Source organism: Protopterus annectens, chromosome 1.part0, assembly GCF_019279795.1.
Source record: "Protopterus annectens isolate FY-2018-M chromosome 1.part0, PAN1.0, whole genome shotgun sequence".
NCBI lineage: Eukaryota > Metazoa > Chordata > Ceratodontiformes > Protopteridae > Protopterus > Protopterus annectens.
Genome location: NC_056725.1, coordinates 1,654,257,794 through 1,654,274,619, shown reverse-complemented (window position 1 = coordinate 1,654,274,619; position 16,826 = coordinate 1,654,257,794).

Below are 16,826 nucleotides of genomic sequence, written 5' to 3'. Positions count from 1 at the left end.
CAACTGTGCACCCCTTTGGAACCATGCTGTACATGGACATGGAGTGCCATATTACACACCAGGAATACCTGTCATGTACTCACAGGACAGCAAATAGTACAATATGGTCTGTAGCATAGAACAGGCATCCAGAGAGAAGATAGACTCCAGGCACACACTTAATACTGCAGTTAGCAGAGAGGTCACCTACAACCGAAGTATGCAGCTCTACAGATGCATTGGGGGAAGTAATAGTCAATACCAGGGAGTGTATCCAAATATTACTGTTGACACATGATGGGTCGACGGAGCAGCATTTCTGGCATGTACTGAGTATTATATACACATGACACACCAGTGGGAGCTATTATGGATACAACATAGTAGCTCACACATATAGGGGCCATGCACATCATTCCAGCCATACAGAGGGTGCATACCAAATGACAGCATCGGGACCATGTAAATCCACTACACACAGGTCAGGCAGGTAATATAGCAGCATGCCTTGTGCTGTGGCCACTTGTGTGGACATTTAGAGGACTGTGATGTTAATGAGTGGTATCAATGTGTAAATGTTAACAAGTGTGATGCAGGATGGGGTAACACATGGACATATACGTGGGACTGTCTGTAAAGCCATGGACAGGTAGGCATTATGGAGATATGTGTGTGTGTGTGTGTGTGTGTGTGTGTGTGTGTGTGTGTGTGTGTGTGTGTGTGTGTGTGTGTGTGTGTGTGTACTGTTAAGTAATGATGTACAGGTTTTAAAGTAGGGTTATTGTTTTCCCCCACAGGTGGCTAGGTGGGTCAGGGTCCCTCCTGCATCCAAACTGATGCAGGTGTCCATACAGACACCGACGATGATGATGATGATGATGATAATGTTGGGGCAAAGGTGGGGATGTCAGGGGCCAACACTGCACCATCATTTGACAACCCCCTTTTTGCCACCCCACCCCCGCACACAGTTACAGTGCCTATATACACCCCATCACCAGTGGCCATAGCAGAGAGACAGCTGGCATTCAGTGGCAGTGCACAGGAAAGTAAATGGATAAATAACTCAAGCAAGCGTTGACAGAGTGAGAAATAACCTTCTATGTGTAAAAAATCCAAGTAATCCGGTCTTTATATGTTTATATATTTAGTTTTTAGGTTTTATGGCGCTTCTGCTTTAAAAGTTGGTTGATTAATTAACATGCAGATATTTAAAGCACATGGTTCCTGTGCTTCCTGTTTGTGATCTGAAGAAGCTACTAGTTAGTGAAAGTGCTTATCGTGGTTTATCTGTGTAATAAACTGAATTATTTGTCTCAGAAGACCGGATTACTTGGATTTTTTACACATAGAAGGTTATTTCTCACTCTGTCAACGCTTGCTTGAGTTATTTATCCATTTACTTATCTTTTTTATAAGCAAGCGTGCTGTGGCAGTAACCAGCATTTTTAATTTACCTTTCAACGCAGTGCACAGGAAAGTGTTGTAACCATGTCTACTGTATCTGGTCGCAGCAGGCATAGCCAGATGTCCGTCAGGCTGCCACATAGGCGACTGTCCCAGGGTGCTCATGGTAGGGCCACTGGACATCATGTCCTTGGCATAGATGACATAGCTGCAGCCAATAGAAGCATGTTTCAGGCTGTAATGGAGGTTCAGGCATGTATTGAGTGTTACACCAGACAAAGCCTTAGGCTGCAGTGGGCTGCTCTCGCATCTGTAAGTGACAACCTCTGTGAACTGGTGGGTGTCATCAGTGCTTCTACCAAGCAAGCAGATAGATGGCATGATGGCCCTCATCAGCCGTGGTGGGTCAGTGCTTCAACATATGGAGGGGATGTGGCAATGCCTGTGTGGATGTGGGCCAGCAACACCAACAGCTGGCAGTCAAAGTGGGTGTGCTAGGACAGCAAGGGGCTCCCGTAGTGACAGTAGCTGCCCTGACTCTGCAAGGGGTATGCTGTCCACACCATACCACAGCAGGCCACGTGCACATGGTCCTGGCCAGTCCAAGGAGGGACATGGTACCAGCAGACAAATGTCATCAGCAGGTGAGAGTAGCACTTCAACACCTGTAACTGCATGTGCCCGCAGAACCCCTGGCAGGCAGAGTCCATGTGTCCGTGGCCGGAGGCAGTGAACTGCACACCCTGCCAGGTATTGTCTGAGGCTGTCCATAAACAACTGTGTAGGGCAGCCACAAGGCAGAACTGTGTGCATGCATACCCACACACTATGCAAACACACTTAGGGCAACTTCATACCTACACACACCACATCATCTCAGCCAGCTCCCCAGAGTACACCACTCATCCACACACATGGTGTCAAATGTATGGCCCACCCTCGGCCTCTTGCAGACCAACACCACACCCTGTGCATATGATGATACCTGTGCCCCATCCCTGTCATCCATACCATCGATGCAGGGGAAAAGCTGATATGGTTCTGATTTACATGGTGACTGTATACCAGTGTACCACAGTCGTGCAGTGTAACATGTTATATGGAGTACAGTATGAGGCATATTTGGCAGGTAGTTTAGCCATCCAGCAATGATGCCTTCTAGCTGTTAGTAACACTGCTTGGTTGTGGTCTCTAAAATAATATGCAATTGTGTTGTAGGTGTACATGTGTACACTTGCTGAGGCGTGTATACCCTGCAACCTGATGTAGACCCATCCACATACACGCACACTGTTACTCGCCAACACTGGGACAAAACCCCTACCTAGCAATGTCATGATACTGACGTGTGTGTGGCTTACATTGCACGAACACTGCCTTAACCACTCTGTATCCAACAAACCTTGTTCTGCCCAGCAACAAAATGAACAGCCCTTGTAGGTCTTGAAATCAGGACCTTTTACACTGAAGTCACAGCACTTAATCACTACACCATGACCACTGTGGAGACAGTTGTTGTTTTACCAATATAGCTGTCATTAAACATATTGCGTAGTATTGAACAATTGCTTTTACTTCCTAGATTGTGCAGTCCTTGTCATTAATATGACTTTTGCATCACATATGTTGTTTTATCATAATGTACAAATAGCAGATACATACGGTGGGATACATGTGGGAGGGTATGCACAACCGTGATGTTTACTCATGACAGGTATATGGTTGTATACATCTCATAGGTGTATAGATGTCTACATGTACATACACAGGTATACACATACATATGTCTGTATACACATCTGTATAGTGCTACATATATATGGCTATGTGTACATCTGTTTGTATGTGCATATGTATACATATCTATACATATATGTATCTATACATATGTGTATATATAGGTATACGTATATGTACATATAGATATATGTGTATATAGCTATATGTAATAATAAAAATGGTCCAGGCCACTGATAAAGGCAAAAAACTTTTATATAATTACACAGATTAGTGTTTTCGTCTTTATGTAAGACTTCTTCAGATAAAACAGCACAAGTGCTACACATGGCTTATATAACTATCATAATTACTGTTAATTAAAATTTAAAGCACCACACTCAAATCATGAACAATATTAGATAAAATATATAAAAAAATTGTATATACATATACATTTATATATGATACAGCACACTGATACAGCAATGCACAAAAATACAAACAATGAGTGTTTTTTCCCCTTTTACTAATTTCTAAAGGATTATATGTAAATAATCAAACTCTGACTGCTTTAGCTGTCAACACTGGTTTGATACTCACCTCTTCCCCAAAGGTGTATATCAAATTGGGAGACATCAGCAGGATTGCCAAAGTAGGACATCTGAATTGTAGTGAGTGTGACTAGGCTAAAATGCATTGCTCCCTACACAGACAGTGACACACACACACAAAACATCCATCTCTGACATGTGCAGGTATAGAACCCCTAACAGAGGTCTATATCCCACTAAAGCATAGTGCTGCTGGAGAACTTTTTCCCCAAAAGTGTATTTCACAATGAATGACATCAGCAGGATTGCCAAAGTAGGGCATTTGAAATGTACTGAATGTGATTAGCCTAAAATGCATTGCTCCCTGCACAGACATTGAAACACACACAAAACATCCCCAACTGACACGTGTGGATATAGAATCCCTAACATATGTCTATATCACACTACAGCAAGGAACTGTTGTAGGACACACCATGTGGGTTGCTGGTAAACTCTTTCCCCAAAGGTGTATTTCACAATGAATGACATCAGCAGGATTAACAAAGTAGGGCATTTGAAATGTACTGAGTGTGACTAGCCTAAAATGCATTGTTCCCTACACAGACATTGGAATACACACAAAACATCCAGAATCACCACGGGTGCGTATGGAACCCTACCAGCGTTCTATATCACTCTACAGCCGTATGCAGTTACAGGATGCACTAGGGAGATTACTGGACTGCATGCTTCCCAGAGGTGTATTTCTAGGTGGATGACATCAGCAGCCTTGGCAAAGATGAGCATTTGAATTGTAGGGAGTGTGACTACCCTAAAAAGCATTGCTGTCTACACAGACAGACACACACACAAACACCTGCCATGTCTGGGATTAGAACAGCTACCTAAATAACTCATCACATGACAACAGCATGCAGTTACAGGACACACTATGGAGATTAGTGAGTTACATGCTTCCCAGAGGTGTATTTCTAGGTGGATGACATCAGCAGCCTTACCAAAGATAAGCATTTGAATTGTAGGGAGTGTGACTCCCCTAAAAAGCATTGCTCTCTACACAGACAGACACACACTTGCCATGTCTGGGATTAGAACAGCTACCTAATTAATTTATCACACTACAACACTATGCGGTACAGAGATTACTGGGCTGTATACTTCCCAGGGGTGTATTTCTAGGTTGATGACATCAGCAGCCTTGCCAAAGATGTGCATTTGAATTGTAGGAAGTGTGACTACCCTAAAAAGCATTGCTCTCTACACAGACACAAACACACAGTTGCTATGTCTGGGAATAAAACTCCTACCTAACTATTTTATCACACAACAGCAATACAAAGTTACGGTACACACCACAGAGATTACTGGGTTACAGCTCTCCCAAGGGTGTATTTCACAGTGGATAACCTCGGCAGCCTTGTCATAGTAGGGCTATGGGGAGGGCAGTGTGTGTGCATGGGCCATAACCCATTCATCTAGAGGTTGACACGCCACATGTGGGCACACACAGGGTCATATTTCACAGGTATGTGTATACAGCTGCTAGATGACTACTTCCTTGTACAATCACACTTCACAGCTGGCACGTGCACCAATAGTCTGTAATGCTGACAGATACTGGTGGCTAGTATCTGCAGTGAGAGATATCTGAACCGCATGTGTTTGGGGCCCTTTGGCTGTATGCTGGGTGGGACAGGCCTGGATGGCTCCTTCTCACAGTCACCCTCTTCCACACATCTATGTATGTCTACCTTTGGCTTATTATAGTGTGTTGTCCTTACATATATGTCTGTATTCCTATCTACTGTGTGTGCAAGGCGTGAGTGGTGCATACTGACAAGTGTCTGCACTAACAACTACAACTGCCAGATATGTCTGGTCCACTGGTGTTTGCAGACATGGCCTTCATGTGTTTAAGCATGTGAGCATGCCCAGTATGGCCTTCTGTATTTAATGTGTGGACTGAGTCCAGGTAGTTTGTACTGCAGTGCTGACCTTGGTGTCGTACACCGACAGGTGGCATGCTGTTTCTGCAGGGTATCCATCAAACATTTGACATTGACTGTTCCTACATTTCTACATAGGATGTCGGGGGGCTCAGCCAACTATTTTTACATTTCTACACAGGATGGGGGGGCACACCTGACTGTTATTACATTACTACATGGAGGGGCATACCAGTCTATTTCTACATTTCTACACAGAGTTGGGAAGGCACACCTGACTGTTATTACATTACTACATGGGGGAGGGCACACCAGTCTATTTCTACATTTCTACACAGGGTTGGGGGGCACACCTGACTGTTATTACATTACTATGTAGGATGTGGGGGACACATGGGATACTTGTACACATTTGCTATGACTGTACTAGTATGTCAGGTACTCCATTTCATTCTGTATTGTTAACTATCATGCTGACTAGAGGCATACCAGTGTACTACAGATTGTGGCTTTGGTTGCCCTACATATTACTGTCTGACTTCCTACCCTTCAGAACTAACATCCCACTGCCTGCCCTGCTGTAGTCTGTCTGTGTAGGCCTGGGGGGGAGGTTAACCATAGCCATCATTCAGGGGCCATGGCACAGGCTCTGTTTGGGTTTGTTTACATCTGTTCTGCTGGCTGTGACTGCTGTTGGGTATGTGAACCACCCTGATTGGCATGTGTGGGTCATATGGACACACATGTCACTCAGCACATGTTCTGCAGTGGGTTTTGTCACCCTGTGTAGTACTGACTATTATGGTGACTCCAGTATGCGTTACAGATGTCATGGTGCCACTATGGGTGCCTACTGTCTGCTGCCATAACATTCAGCCACCAAATTCCCATGCATGCTCACATCCATACCATAGATACAGGTAACGACACATTCTACTTCATTCGGCAATTGGTAGCTTGATTGACTTATGTTGAGGGTGTGTCAAACTTGTGGATGGTGCTGGAGGGCTGCCTATGTTGGATGCACATAGTACACTCCCTATACGTGGTTGAGCACAGGTAGTGTTATGTTTGGCATCCCTTTTACTCTATGTGTGAGTCAGAGAGAGGTGTCATTTCCTGTGTCCCTACTGTGTCAGTGTATGTGCTATGTGTTGTCTCTTTGCCGCAGCCTTGGCAAACTAGGCACGCCTCCATCTGCCTACTGGGGCAGTTTCAGGTTGTTCCTCCTCTGAGTCACTCTCTGCCTGTGCAGGCCTTGGCATTGGTGGGGGGGCTGTTTGGCCCTGCTCCATGCTGTTTCTGCTGCAGCTGTTTTCGCAGGATCATACTGTGTAGCATAGCACATACCATAACGATTTTGGTACATGTAGCTGGTAAGTACTGCAAGGCTCCACTGGATGTGTCCAGACACCGGAACCGTGTCCTGAGCATCCCAAACACGCACTCTATTATAAGTCTGGTCTGTGTGTGTGTGTGCCTCATTATGGCATTCTTGTTCAGGTGTGTGTGCATTTCTGATGGGTGTCTTCAGCCACAGCTCCAGTGTGTAACCAGCATCCCCCACTAGGTGACCTTAGGGGATGTCCCCATTGGCAAATCTCTGGTACAGCTGCATCAGATGACATATGTGGGAATCGTCATAGCTTCCAGGGCATCCAGCACACACATTCATTATAATGCCCTGGGCATCACATATGACCTGGCAGTTGATGGAGGGGATGCCCCTGCAGTTGATGTAGGCCCTACCCTGATCACCGGGTGGTGCTTTGATGTGTATGTGCATGCAGTCTATAGCAATCACTACCTCAGGGTAATCTGCTATTTGGTGGAAGAGATGCATATTGCTGGTCAACACCTCATGAGTGTTAAGGAAATATATGTGCTCACTGGCATGTGCTGACATGGCATCTAGGAATTGGTGGAATACTCTGGATGCTGATGCCTGTGAGATCCCCATGATATCCCTAGTTGAACTTTGGGAAGTACCTGTGGCTAGTATTCCTAGGCATACACATACCTTGCTATCCACTGGGATGGGTTCCCCTTGGTCAGTTTGGTGTGTCAGGTGTGGCCGGCACAACTCAACAATTTGCTGTAGGAGGTCTCTGTCCACCCTATAGTACTCCACTATCTCCAGCTCATGTAGCCCCTGGTAGGTTACCCTGGGTCTGTACACTCTTTTCTGTCTCCTCACTGTGGGTTGATCAACAGCATTCACATCCTCACTACCCTCAGCCTCTTGCACATGTTGTTCTATGTTGCCTGTGCAGCTCTTCTCATTTTGTAGGTTTTGTTGTTAAAATTTCCCCGCTTGCTATACACCGGTAGTGTAGAGTGTGGGAAAAAACTGATAGAGTGGAAGGTGTTTGCTTAGTTTGTAGTAGTGTTCTGGGCTGGACTGGTCTTCTGCCTGTGTAATTGGCTGATTACATTTCATCTGCCAGCTAAGTAAGTTCTCCTTGATTACCTTTCTACTGCTGTTTACCCTTCCCATTGACTTCCTGTTTAAGCCTGGCGGTGCGCCGCACAAACAGAGTGCTAAAATTTGCACAGAGCTGATATTTCCTGGTCTAACCTCTTTTTTCTTCCTGTTAAACCCAGTGCGTGGTGTGCACACCCGCTTAGGCTTTGTAAAGAGTGCTAAACAAGTTTAGACACCCCCCTCTAGCTTAGCTGTGCTTAGCTAGGAGCAAACCCAAGCCACAGGTCTCCAATCCGCTTACAGTATGCCTGATACACAACCCCATGCTGTCACCTACCTCCTAGGCTTGCACCAAGCTATTTCTTCTCTTACACTGTTGGGACCTGACTCACATGCTGGGGAAAACTGGGATTCACTATCATTCCCGTCATTTGCATAGGATTGCCTTCTAGTGCATAGTTACATGTCTCACACTGAGCCTAACCCCTTAGCAACCACTACTCACTGGCCATGTTGTCTTCTGCCTGCCATTGACTTGCATGGCAGAATAGTGATTTTAGTTAGACTGTTTATTTTAGGTTTATTTTATAGTTTTCCCCCGATCCCATTTGCACGCCTCTGCCCTACGCTTAAACAGCCAAGATCGGCTAAAAATAATTAAAGTTGATTTTTGTATTTTTTTTTTTTTTTTATGTTTGCAATGCCAATGGCCTTATACTTGGCCATTGGCTTGCTTACTACATAATATGCAGCCTTTATTTGGAGCTGTCATAGCTCCATTTTGGATTTTGCAGAAATGTACTTGGTTACTAACTGAGTACATTTCTGCAGATCGCACTAGTCTAATGGACTGTTGCAAGCTTCCTGGATTACAAAATCAACTAATTTGCATATATTTCTCCTGCAAATGGGGTGATTTGCATACCAGGGCTTAGTCCATGCAGGATTAGTGCAGGAGCGCTTGTGCACGCCCCTGCAGGCTGTTCCTGGATCGCACGGCAGACATATTGCCTGCTTGAGCTCCTGCACTGATTCTGCACTCCGTGCAAGCATTTGAGAATCCGGGGGATTGTTTTATGGCATTACACAGCATTTACACATTGTTTTATGGCATTATATAGTGTGTACACATTGTTTTATGGCATTGCACAATGTGTACACATTCCCCGGGATTCATGAAGCTTGCTGGAGTAGGCGTCGGCAATCTAGAACCAAATATGGTCTTCGAGCGATTCAGGTAAGTGCTGTTTCCACGTGCACTACCAGCGTATGCCAGAGCTGCGCAGCTCCTGGCGCATGTATGCTAATTACCCTATACGCAGCAGTGTAGCATGCAAATGAAGGTATATAGTGATTCATGAAGTTGTGCAGGTGTAGCGTAAGCATGTAGAAATGTAAACAAAAAAAATGGTTTACATTTTGTCAGGCATAAAATTGGAGCCATGAAAGTGGACCAAACTTACATATTATAATGTTAATATATGCCAATGGCTAAATATATAGCCAATGGCATAAAACAAAATGCACAACATATAAAAAATAACATTTAATGTTATGGCCACACCAACGCAAAATAAAACCGCAGTGCATCGGTGTGCAAACAGGATCACAAGGAAAATATATTTAGATGTCATAAAACTGTAATGTAACGCAATTCATGATATTCCCATAATAGTCAATGGCACGCATGCTACACCACAACCATGGCGCAAGGGTTGCTAAGGGTCTGTGACAGTGTTCCATGTGGTAACTAAGAATTAGCAGTCAATGCCATGCAAATGAGTCAAGTAATACTGAATCTCAAATGCCCCGCCAGCGTAAGGATGTACCACACGGTGTAGCATTACAACACCGAGGAGTGGCCTGGAGGTAAACATGACATCAAGAGAGGGGCACGCCACCGTAGCTGTAAGCACATTGGATCATTGCTAATCCATGTTGCGTGTTGCTAAGCAAAGCCGCAGGATAGGGGTGTGGAAGTAGCCATAGCTTTGCTTAGCTGAGAGCACACAAGTTAACTGAAAGTTCATGTGAATGTGGATGAAAACGCGTACAAACCCGGTAAACGGTTGTGCGTGGTGTGCACCACAGCTGAAACTGGAAGGATACGGGAAGACAATAAGGAAATGCTGCAGCAGGGTAATAGGAGTACAAATGAGTAAATAACACCTAGAAACTCACAGTGGGCTATAGACAACAGCTAACAAGGCTGCTAGCAGCTACCTGCAGAACAGGAAAGGGGAGGTGCTGTACAGCAAAGAAAAGAAAACTGTCACAGCAGAACAAAGCAAACTTGCAGTAGATCAGCTACATAACACATTTCCCAACACAATCCTAGGTTGTGGAAGCACAAAACAAGAAAGGCGGCAGCTGGATACATACCTGACAATGGGAGGTGAATCGGGTTGAAAATAGAAGTAAAGGGCAATAGATGAATCATGGCAGACAAGCGTAAGTCAACAACAGAGGCCCCACAATAGCAGTACCTGCTGTAATACCAATAATTAAGATACCCTGCAGCTGGAATAGCACAAACACACCCAATTACACCAGCATCATCCATTGCACAATAGTATAAGGTGTGAAAACCCCACACACACACTTGTGTATTCCCAGACACTCTGCACCATTGGTGTATACAGACGGGGAACTTTTAATATGTATATGTCAGGGGCTGCCATAGCTTTGATTCACCAGTATGTGTTTGAGACTGATGGTGGTGTGGAGGATGATGCTGACAACCATCTCAAGCACCAGAGGAGGAGACGAGTGTTCAGACCCAGGGTAACCTACCAGGGGCTACATGACCTTGGAGATAGTAGAGCGTTACAGGTTGGACAGGGACATCATACAGCAACTTGGTGAGCTGTGCCGGCCACGCTTAAGAGCCAGAAGTAACAGAGGAGAACCTATCCCAGTGGACATGAAAGTATGTGTAAGCTTGAGAATACTAGCAACAGGTACCTTCCAAAGGCCAACTTGGGATATCATGGGGATCTCACAGGCATCAGCATCCCAGGGTACTCCACCAGTTCCTGGATGCCATGCTACCACATGCCAATGAGCACATATACTTCCCCCAAATGCAGGAGGAGTGGGCCAGCAATATATATCTCTTCCACCATGTGGCAGACTACCCGGAGGTACTGGGTGCAATAGACTGCACGTACATACACATCAAGTTACCACCCAGTGAACAGGATAGGCGTTACATAAACCACAAGGGATTCCCCTCCATCAACTGCCCGGTCATGTGCAATGCCCAGGGCATTATCATGGATGTGTGTGCTGGCAGCCCTGGAAGATATCACGACTCCCACATCTGGCATGCCTCACAGCTGTATCAGGTATTTGCCAGGGGGGACTTCCCATATGGCCACCTGGTGGGGGATGCTGGCTATGCACTAGAACCATGGATGATGACTCCCTTCAGAAATGCACACACAGCCATGCAAGAACGCCATAATGAGGCACACGCAGAAACCAGAATCTTCATAGAGTGCGTGTCTGAGATGCTGAAATCATGGTTCCATTGCTTGGGCATATCTGGTGGTGCCTTGCAGTACTCTCCAGGAATGTGTGCCCACATCTTCATAGTATGTGCCATGCTGCACAATATGATCCTGTGGAAACAACTGCAGCAGGGACAGGATGGTGAAGGCCCTCACAGCCCACCACCATTGCCAAGGGACCCACAGGCACAGGGGGACTCAGACCATGAACACCCTGTGCTAGCGCCAGTAGGCAGAAGGAGGTGTGCCCAGTATGCCCATGCCTTGGCAAAGAGGGAATGTATTGCACAGACACTGACAGTGTAGGCACTCATGGACTGACACCCTTCTCCACCTGCACACACAGCAAACATGGATGGCACACACACACACGACCACCTGTAAATTGTCATGTATAGGTGGTGTACTGTGTGCATCCTACATAGGTAGACCTCAACTATTGTACACACAACCACCATTGGCACAAGGTAAGTCAATACCTGAACAGTAAATTAAGCTATCAGCATGTGTCCATACTGTATGTACAGGTTCATAGATACATAAGTAGGTACATGCCCAACCCCCAAGGCCACTCATAAGCATAGGCAAAATGTGTCTGCTGACGCCACCTCATCGATCAACTAACTGACCCTCTGTGGAGTAGAGCCACTTGCAGGAACCCTGGGGTGTAGCTACTGTTCACCACCCACTCTGCAAGGATTCCCCGGAGTGTCAGTGAGGGGTTTTGTATAATGTAATCAGGGATATAGTTCCAAATAATGGGGAGTATCCCTAACAGGAATCTTCACAGATGTGTACATGTTACATAGTATACCTTAAACACAGCTTGCATATATAGGTAGTTCTCCACAGAATAATAAACATGTGGAACACACAACGGCTGAAATGTGCGTTAATCACCCTTGCACTACCAGCGCCTGCTCTGAGAGGTAAGATATAATTGCCAGGATTAGAACATGCAACCATGTACACATTCATCACAATAACATACCATTAAGCTACCTGAGATGTACCAATGGCAGTCGTGTATACTGACAGGATAAAACACAAAAGGTAGGAATGTGTTGAATTAGGACAAACTGGCATGTACGCAATGAAAGGTGTATGTTATATATATAAATATATATATATATATATATATATATATATATATATATATATATATATATACATATATATATATATATATATATATATATATATATATATATATATATACACATCACTATATATATATATATATAGAGAGAGAGAGAGAGAGGGAGTGAGAGAGAGATATGTCGATATATTGGGATATACATATATATGTAGATATATAGATAGGTTAACAGCATCTACAATAACCATGGAGGTACATATAAATGGGATACCTACCACATACCGAGTGCTTTACATACCGACGCGCATAATCCCGAGGCTTAAGGTCCGAAAGAACACAGTACCAAAACACCAGATGCGCAAGGTATAATATTATGATGTTAATGGACAGTTAGTCAGTGCTTCTGGTGTTGCGGTTTGGGTAGGTTACTGTGTGTACATGTGTTTCTTTGGGCTGAAGTGTGTGTAAGTGTGTGTTCTGTGTGTGGTGTGTGTTCTTGGAGGACTGTAATGTGTGGTTGTGGGTTAGCTTTGTGCGTCTGTATGCACGACCTAGGATGTAGAATATTAAAGTAGGGGGTGGTGTGTGGGGGGGTGCAGACACCTACATGGGGGGGTGTAGGGGAGCTTGGCCACCTGCTCATACATAGTATAGGATGGTTTGTTTGGATGTGTTGGGTAGCAGTGTGCCTGTGTGTGTTCCATGTTCATGTTACGTTCTCGAGTTACTGTCGATGTCATTAATGTGGGGTATGGGAGTCTGGTCCCAGTACTGTATGCATCGGAACACTGTGGTTTTGGGATTCCATAGGTCTCCCGTATGCAGCGGTTGAAGTGTTTATATATGTGTATAACATAGACCATAGCAATCACACATTCCGCCACTACCAACCTTTATGAACAAAGGATATGGAGAATATATGCCTATACACTATTACAAATATGTGCTATGGACATGAGCCAATGATAGTGTTACCACCTGTCCCACTTTGCGAGGGACACTCCCTCTTTGGGTGGTTGTGTCCTGAACAAATATATTAAACGTAGCAAATGTCCTGGGATTGTAGGACATAATTATGTCCCATATGTACTGTAATAGTTGCATACAATAGTTATTTCTGTATCTAAAATACCTACATGTTACAGGAAACAGGATAAGCAACTAAACTGCTACAAGAATAAGCTTATAATTAGGCAAGAAAGGAAAGTTCTATCCCTTGTACTGACCGTGGGTTTCTGTCAGCCTGTAAAATCAGATGTGTGTCCCAAAAACGTCCCACTATTGCCATATAAAAAGGTGGCAACCCTAGCCAAAGAGGGTCAGTCACCAACACAACTATGATGACTGCAAATACCTATGATAGATATAAACAGCTATCATGTAGCAACACATTATTACATTCAGATGTATTACCGAAGGGATTCAAGGACTAACATCACCTACATGCTATACAGGAACTACATAACAGTGCCTTAATGAATCAGCCTGCAAATACCATTGTATTAGTCCACAATAGGATAGGTGTTCAAATAGGGAAGGAACCCTCACGCACATAGCGATTATGTATAAAAGCAGTTCCTACATACCTGCATCTGCTAAGCACACTCACCAACATCACCCCCACACACAAACATATTACAATACAAACTGTAATAACATCACAAATCATTCACACACTGTACGACATCTGCAGATGCCTTAACATACCTTGTCAGAGACACACTAACATGGCCCTTTGTGAAATAGCTGCTGTTACACAATGGAACAGCTTGCTGATGTAATAGGGTTTGTTTGCACTAATCCCATTACAGAGGGTTGTGTGTACACCGGGAAGTGTCAGCAATTAGTGAGTAACAACACAGTATGCTACACTTGTACACCAAATCAAGGATGTATGGTGAGCACACTGTACACCACATAACAGTTCATGCATAACCATATGGCCTTGAGCTGGCCAAATATCCTTGCCAGACTTAAACATCTGCAGAAGTATCTGGTACAAGCACACCCTGCATAAGTAGCACTGTTCCGAAATATAACAGCTGTACTCACATGTAGAACTAAATCGTCTAGCCATTACAGACAGTCCACAGGAGTCATGAAGCTAATATATCTCTGTCTACATATGGCTGTTGAAATATATTGCAATAACACATCTTGGCTGTCTCCCTCGAAAGTAAGGCAAATGGACAATGCCCAAAAGGAGTACTCACTTATACACCACTGTTGCCATGGTATCGGCTAATGGAGTAGCTGCACAGCTGATGTGCATCCAATTAACTACTTTGGAACAGCAATTGGTGGACAGGATACCACATGTTACCGATATGTAACTAGAAAAGGATGTTATCACACATTCAAACCATCCGTATATACCAGCGGAACGTTACAAAGAACATTGAAACACAAACCAAAAAGGATTGAATCAACAGTTAACAACACCTTGGGTTACTAATAAGGTATGTAGAACAGTCAGTATGCCTGTGTATGTAGTACTATTCTGTAGTATTTAAAGTGCACGCAATCCATATAGTGGAAACAGTTATCTTATAGTGATGTATTGTTGAGCATAGTAACGCTTGTAGTATTTGTGTGAACTGCTGTAGGTCACAAGGCAAACACTGCATACACCACAAGTGATGCTATATAAGGGCTTTGAACAGAAATACTCCTCACCAGCTGATGTCAGTGGCAGGGCTGGCCCAACAAGTATGTGCTATAACAGGGGATAGTATATGTTGATATATTGTAACTGTAGCCATATGTATAGGTGTATTACAGAGAATAACATGTGGAAGGTTGGGTCACTGTGCAAGTATGATTTGCATTGTGGGATATTGTGCCAATAACTGTGTAATGTACAGTATTGTATGCAGATATGTATTACAAGCTACATAGCATTACTGTAATGTTAGGCAAACATTAGTTATGTCAATTGGCATTTACAATACACAATAACAGGATACATATTTCTTTTAGTGAGCCGACAGTTTATCAGCATGATAGCAAAGTAAAATGGAAGAGCTATTTAACTATCCATGCACATAAGACATGTAATATGTGCAAAGGCAGATACTAGGCTGTCTTACCAAGGGTATCTGTAAGCCTAGCTAGCGTGTGTTGGCTTTCGCCACCCCCATAGGTTGGTTTCCTGTGCCTCTGAATGGCAGAGCCAATAGTTCCCTGTGCCTCTGTCCAGCAGAGCCACTATAGTGATCTCTGGGGTACATGTCTGTCTCCCATCCACATGTCAAGGTTTCCCTTGAAGAGTGCTCATGAGGGGCCCTGCCTGATGTACATTGGAATCATGTTCCAAAGCATAGGGAGTGTCCGGGTCAGGAATCTATCAGTCCGGCACATCCTACTCATCATTGTGGTTAGATGTATATCCCTAGAGCATGTGGCTCTCAGGGGCTTCTGTTTAGATGGAGCATATCCAGCAATACAGGGTTGGACATGGGCCTTGTATGTCAAGCAGAGATCACCTGTGAGTATGTGGTATGCAACTAAGTACAGCTGAAGTTTCGTAGGTTGGGCTGCATAGGTCATCTGTTTGAGGTCAGTAATCCTCTTGGTGTGGTACTGGTGTGGTCTTTCAAGCTGTTGCAGTTGTCTTGTAAGGTATATCCCAAATGGGGTATTGTATCCTTTAATGGGTCTAATATGACATGTGTAGAGTCACAATGGCCCCTCTGATCTGGATGCGAACCCATTAGAGATTAGGGAGGCCATTTAGAAGGATATTCTAACCACCTTGTCATTATGGGTATCGAAGGATCGATTGCTATCTACTGGGGTTCCCAGATCCCATATTACATTTTCTGTACGTAGGGGACTAGCACCTATGGGATAGTCCACGGGTAATTAGTTATATCCAAAGGGGATGACTATGCACTTTTAGGCATTCAGCTTGACGCCATGATATTAACACCAGGTATCCGTCTCACTGCAACCCTTCCCTAACAGCTGGGGAAACAATTATGTCCCCTAGTTTTCAGTCATCTGCAAACCTTTTCAGCCAGAGCCCTCCTGTGCTCATCTGTATGTCAGAGATGTATATACTGAACATGAGGGGACCTAGGACTGAGCTCTTGGGGACGCCAGTTGTAACTGGTATACAGTCGGACCTAGGGTATGCAACTTCCACTGTGTGTGTTCTGTCTGTGAGCCACTTTGCAAACCATC